This window comes from Triticum dicoccoides, chromosome 2A (assembly GCF_002162155.2).
Source record: "Triticum dicoccoides isolate Atlit2015 ecotype Zavitan chromosome 2A, WEW_v2.0, whole genome shotgun sequence".
In the NCBI taxonomy this organism is placed as follows: domain Eukaryota; kingdom Viridiplantae; phylum Streptophyta; class Magnoliopsida; order Poales; family Poaceae; genus Triticum; species Triticum dicoccoides.
In genome coordinates, this window is record NC_041382.1 from 133,534,010 (window position 1) to 133,539,993 (window position 5,984).

Here is a 5,984-nt window from a genome sequence, read left to right on the forward strand (position 1 = left end):
CCGTCGGGTGATGTCAGGGTGCTCCGCCCGTGGAGCCCCATCGTCCGGTCAGAGTCGGTGGGGAGCGCCCAAAGCCCTGACTTCTCTACCCGTTCGGCGGGCAGAACGCGAACGCCCTTCCAGACGTGGCTGCCGTCGACAGCGCCAACCCCGCCGCATTCGCTGATGACTGCTGCTTCCTCGAGAGCTCAGATGAGCTGCGGGCCATGGAGGCCGAGCTGGGCCGCGCGGTGGTCGTCCCTGTCACGGGCGAGCGCCCACGGGTGGATCTGGCTGACGCGGCCGCGGCGCTGCACGCGGAGTTCGGCATTGGCCCTGCAGACATGTCTATTCGTCCTTTCTTCCCCGAGGATTTCTTGGTTTTCTGTGAGCACCCGTTCGTCCGGCAGCTTATGGTGGAGCGTGGCCGTGCTCCGGGCCGGAATGCAGGAGGTGGATTCTCTCTCTCCATCTGGCCGTGGCTCAGGCAGGCGCAGGCTACGGGCGCGAACACCCCATTCCTCGTTCCGCTCCGGCTGGTGGGTGTGCCTGCACACGCGTGGACTCGGCGGACGGCTGAGACGGTGCTCAAGGGGTGCGGGTACGTGGTTCAGGTAGCGGAGCGCATGGCCAGCAGACATGATATGCCCGCCTTCTTTGTGTGGCTGCGTACTGACAATCTGGCGAGGATCCCAGCCTCCCGCCGGCTGTTCATTGACGAGCCCGGCCAAGACTGCCGGGGTCAGGTTCATGGCGCACCGACGTCCTTATGGTACCCGGTTCAGATTTTCGTCATGGCGCCAGCAATTAGAGATGTGCAGAGTTCGCCGCCGCCGTCCCCCCCTTCGTCGCCGCCGCCTCCACAGGGTGACCAGCAGCCCAGGCAGGGGCGCGACTTTGAGGCGGGGCAGACCCGTCGGGGAGGGCATGATGCTCCGGCGGGAGATGCTGTGGGTTCCACTTCGGCGAGGTGTTCGCCGGCGCCGACTCCGCCGGTGCGCCGGCAGGACGGGTGGCACAGTTTGAATCTTCCGCGCGCCCAAACCGCTCCTTCCCACCCTGTGGTCAGCCAGCTTTAGCACATCAACATGGCTAGACGTGTGACACTGGCCAAAGGAGTTGCCAGCTAGCCCTGGAGAGGCACGTCGAGCTTTTTACTAGTCAGTCTGACCATAATGGAGAAAGTTGCATCCTATCGCTGGCCTCTTCGGGTTCCTGCCCAACGGGTGGATTGGAACATGTGGAAGTCTCCCCGGCCTCGGTTACGCTGCCACGATGGAGACAGGATGTAGGCGGGCCCCAACGCCAGGCCTCTGGTTGCCCCGCCAATGATCAGGTTAGGCTTGCAGTTGGGGGCCAGGGCCGAGATCCGCAGGATGATTCGTGGTCTCCCATGATGCACATTGGGATCATCCAAATCACGTTGGGCCACGCGATTGGCCGGGAATCGGGACAGGAAGGCCAGACCCTGGGTCCTGATGCTGGTGTGGAGAGATCAGATACCGACCGCTCATGCGACCCCACCCCCCTGGCGCTGTCGGGTGTGCGCCCCGAGGAGCTAGGGCCAATCCTGGGCGTGGGGGCAGGTGGACTCCACCCTCCTGTCGCCACTTGCCACGCAAATCGAGAATGATGGATCAGACGGAGCTTTCAGCTCCCTCTCGGGATTAGACTCTCTGGGCCCACGCGGCATGCAAGATGGCGACGCGCCCATGCACGACGTGGAGATGGTTGTGGTAAGCCTCTCGGCTGCGTCGTCGGTCAGGCCGCAACAGCAAGCGCATGTGGAGGCTTTTTGCGCGGAGATCACTCACGTACCGTCTCCGGTTTTGCCCGGCCCGGTGACGCGTACGCCGCAAGCTCAATCCAAGAAACCCAGGCAACGGCGTGCACCGGTCTCAAACCCCAAAAGAAGCGTGCGGCTTGCCAAAGGGAGAGGTTCTCATGCCACGAAGCAACAGTCGATGATCATCAGAAAGCTCTGCTTGGCCAACGAAGGTGAAGTCATCAGCGATCAAGCCCTGGAAGCCTACATCGAGCTCTTCAAGAAGCCCCTCTCGGAATCTCACATTGCAGTGATTCTGGCTCTGTTTGGATGGGAACCATCGGCACTACCCCTCATGGGGTTGCCGGATGGAGTGGAGGCAGGCCTCTGATGCCTGCGGAGGTTGGTGGTGCGCGAGCCTTTTCCCATGGCGACACAACCACTGAAACTGCTAGTGTGGAACGTTTGGGGGCTAATCCCCAGCGCGTAGCATTCTATTTACCAAGTGGTGAATTCGGCAAACCCTAGCATCATTTGTTTCCAGGAGACTAAAATGGAGAACATCTCGGTGGAACTTGTGAAACGATGCATTGGGAATAAATTCGAAAGTTTCTTTTACTTTCCGGCAAGGGGTACTAGAGGAGGCATACTTCTTGCATGGGATGCGACGGTGGTGCAGCTGTCAAACCTGCACACCACGACTAACACGCTAACGGCCGTGGTAAAACCTGTGGACGGGCCGGAGTGGTGGATAACCGGGGTCTATGGCCCGCATGGGGATAGAGAGAAAGTTGAGTTTCTTCAAGAGATCGTGGATGTGCGTGAATTGCTGGCAGGCCCGTGGGTACTAGTGGGGGATTTCAACCTCCTGGTTAACCCCGAGGACAAGAACAACGCGACTATCAATAGGAGAATGATGTCCAGGTTCCGTTCCAAACTTAACCAGCTTGAGCTCAAGGAGATCCACCTAAGCGGTCGAAAATTCACATGGTCAAATGAAAGGGAGAGGCCGACGCTTGAAAAAATTGACCATGTTTTCTGCACCAACTCATGGGAGGATGATCACCCCTCCAGCTTCCTCGCAGCTTTGGGATCCGTGATATCAGATCACTGCCCACTCCTTCTCGACCTAGACACGGATGTCAGATTTGGCAAACGATTCTGTTTCAAGGCCTTCTGGACCAAAGCTGAGGGTTTCTCAAAACGGCCTCGGTTGCATGGAACTCCATCCCATCGGAAGGAAACCCCTTTGTTGTGCTTGATAACAAATTAACAGCTACAGCGAAGAAGCTCCAAAGCTGGAGCGACAGGTGGATTGGCAACATCAAGATTCAAATTTCCATTGCCCTCGAGATCATTGCGAGACTTGATGTGGCCATGGAACTACGACAGTTGACGGCAAAGGAAATTGCACTAAGGAAAACTTTGAAACATAAACTTCTCGGACTATGCTCGCTGGAGCGTTCAATGGCAAGGCAGAGATCCAGATTGCTATATCTGCGTGAAGGGGATGCCAACACATCTTTTTTCCAACAACATGCGCACCATCAAACCAGAAAGAACATGATCCTAACCCTCAAGCAGGACGACCAGATCCTCACAGGCCAAGCTGAGATTGCTGATGCGGTGGATGATTTCTATGACAACCTTTTTGGACATGCACTAGCAAGGGCGCATTCTCTGGACCTGGAAAAGCTGGACATGCCATCTAAGAACATGGAACACCTCGAGAGGCCCTTCCTACCTGAAGAAATTGAGCGAGTTATAAAAGGCATGCCCCTGGACAAGGCTCCAGGGCCGGACGGATTCATGGGCAGATTCTTTGCTACTTGTTGGCACATTATCAGAGATGATCTCTTGCGCGCTTTCGACATGTTTCACCGCGCAGATTTCAGAGGGTTGGGAGCAATCAACAAGGCCATTGTCACTCTTCTCCCGAAAAGGCCGGGCGCAACAGAATTGAAGGATTTCTGGCCAGTCAGCCTAATTCATGGAGCCATCAAGATTTTTGACAAGGTTCTCGCGGAAAGATTGGCGGAGGAGCTACCAAGCATTGTGGGAGTGCATCGGAGCGCTTTTGTCAAAGGGAGACTACTACACGATAACTTCATGCTAGTACAGAGCACAACCCGTAAGCTGCATGCTATGAGACAACCCTCACTCATGCTCAAGCTTGACATCACCAAGGCATCCGACTCGGTACAGTGGCCCTTCCTTATCAAAACATTGATGAAGCTGGGCTTCAGTGGTAGATGGGTGGCGTGGATTTGCGGGCTGCTGGGAACCACAACCACCAAGATCACGGTTAATGGTGTGCCAGGAAGGAACATATACAACTGCCAAGGGCTACGCCAGGGAGATCCAGTCTCCCCAATGCTTTTCATCTTGATCATGGAGCCCCTCAAGAAGCTGTTTGACCTAGCCACCTCAAAAGGCCTACTATCCCCCCTGGCGAGATCTGGATTGCAACAACGGATATCGATGTTTGCAGACGATGTGATGATCTTCATCAAGCCGCAAGAAGGGGAGTTAAGGACTTGCTCGAGGATTCTTAAGATATTTGGAGAGGCTTCGGGCCTTAGGGTGAATCTTCTTAAAAGTGCGGCAATACCCATCCGATGCTCGAAGGACGACATAGCGGCAGTCTGGAGCACCCTGAAATGCCAAGTGGGTTCTTTCCCATGCAAATACCTTGGGCTACCATTAACTCTTAGAAAGCAAAGGGCATCTCAGCTGCGCGACCTGGTCGACCTACTGGCGGCTCGTCTTCCCACTTGGCGTGCATCAACTCTGCCAAAAAGTGGCCGCCTGCTGCTGGTGCAATCGGTCTTATGCGCAATCCCAATTCATGCGATGATGGCTTTGGATATCCCACAGAAGACTCTGCTGGCAATGACGAAGATCTGCAGGGGATTCCTCTGGTGCGGATCAGATAAGGCAAATGGTGGAAGCTGCGCGGTCGCCTAGGACACCATTTGCATGCCCAAATGGGCAGGATGGCTAGGGCTCCCGAACCTGGGGTGGCTGAACTGTGCAATGCAGGCACGTTGGCCATGGCTACAGCGGTCGGAGCCCTTGCGGCCGTGGAGTGGATTTTAGATAAAGGTGCCGAAGGAGTCAATGGACTTGTTCAGAGCTGCCGCCCACACCACAATCGGGGACGGAAACACCGCCCTATTCCGGGAAGATCGCTGGCTCCAGGGATATCGTGTGCAGGAGCTCGCGCCGTGCATTTATAATGCCGTTCCAAACAGAATCAGGAAGACAAGGACAGTCAAAGAAGCCCTGGGGTAGGAGTCCTGGACGCGTGACTTTGGCCTTGAGCTCACCGTGGAGCAGCTACTCGAGCTCTTCAATGTCTGGGATCGCACGGCCTTGGTTCAGCTACACAGTGAGCACCCGGATGAGATCTCTTGGGCATGGGAGAAAGGCGGGCACTTCTCAACTTGTTCAGCCTATGCCGCCAAGTTTTGGGGCAGAGAAGTTTCCCCGACTGCGTCTTTCACATGGAAATCGCGAGCCTCGCTCCACTGCAAGTTGTTCTCCTGGCTCGCGATTAAGAACAGATGCTAGACATCAGATCGACTTGCACGGAGGGGTCTTCCCCATGACGAAAAATGCCCGTTCTGCGAGCAGGAAGACGAGACGATAAACCACATTCTTCTCCAATGCGTGTTCTCGAGGAAAGTGTGGATGGTGCTGACCGTGGCAATGGATTCACCCTCAAGCATGCCCACACAGCACGACACCCTGACCGAGTGGTGCACCAGGAGGAGAGACAGTAGATTATCGGACAAGGACAACAGAATGATCCTCACTCTAGGACTCTAGACCCTTTGGAAGCACCAGAATTCGATCGTTTTCGACAATGCAACCCCCTCCATGCTTCGGGTGATCAAAACGATCCATCTGGAATGCGCAAACTGGAAGCGCACTGGGCTCATCAAGGACGACTTGGACCATCTCTTAGTGGAGTTGCATAGGTGGATGGATATGCAAGTAGGATAGGGCTTGAAAAGCCGGCAGTGGCCGGGTAGAGTAGGGCTTGCCTGTATCACATGTAACGCCACTTGTGGAGGGTTTCTCTAACCCTATTCCTTCTTTAATAGATGATATGCACTCTCGTGCATATTCCAGAAAAAAAACATAGACCCAATATCTTTCCACCACTTGGGCTTTTTTGGCTCGTTGATATTTAAATAAAAATAAATGCCCCCTAATCATTATTATAGCCTTTTAT